This window comes from Penaeus monodon, chromosome 23 (genome assembly GCF_015228065.2).
Source record: "Penaeus monodon isolate SGIC_2016 chromosome 23, NSTDA_Pmon_1, whole genome shotgun sequence".
Classification (NCBI taxonomy): Eukaryota; Metazoa; Arthropoda; class Malacostraca; order Decapoda; family Penaeidae; genus Penaeus; species Penaeus monodon.
In genome coordinates, this window is record NC_051408.1 from 30,640,290 (window position 1) to 30,640,913 (window position 624).

A 624-nucleotide genomic window follows, 5' to 3' on the forward strand; every position below is an offset into this window, starting at 1 on the left:
CCTTCTCTTTCCCCTTTTTTCCCGTTTCCCACTCACTCGGTGGCGGCTAAATCCTGGGATGAGTTTACGTGTTTCTTTGGCTCTTTTTTCCCTTCTCTCTCTTCTATTATTGTTATCCTTCCTCTCTTTCTCTTCCATATTTCATTTTTTCTTCGTTCCCGCGCCTCTTTTCTCCCTTTCTCCTTTTTTTCTCGTTTCATTTTCATTATTTCTCCTTCGTTCACACCTCCTGTTTCTCATGTGTTTCATGTCTTTCTCCATTTTTCTTTCGTTCGTTCCTGCCCCTCCTTCCTCCTATTCTTCTTATCCTTCTCCCTTCCTATTTCTGTCTTCTTTTCCCCGCGTTCCTCTTAATCTTCTTTCTCCTTTCGCCTTAAAGAGATAAAACATGGAGATAGCGAGCTAGAGAAAGGGAAACAGAGAGAGAAAGGAAGATACAGACAGACAGAGAAACAGAGAAGATAGAGACCGAAAGAGAGACACACAAGAAGACGTACACACACGGATAAACAAGAACAAAGAAAGACGAAGAAGAAGATAGATGAGATTGGATAAACCAGTCCATGAATAAGCCACGAGATACAAGACACAAATCGGATGATGGTTGCGACATAAGGGTGCCAG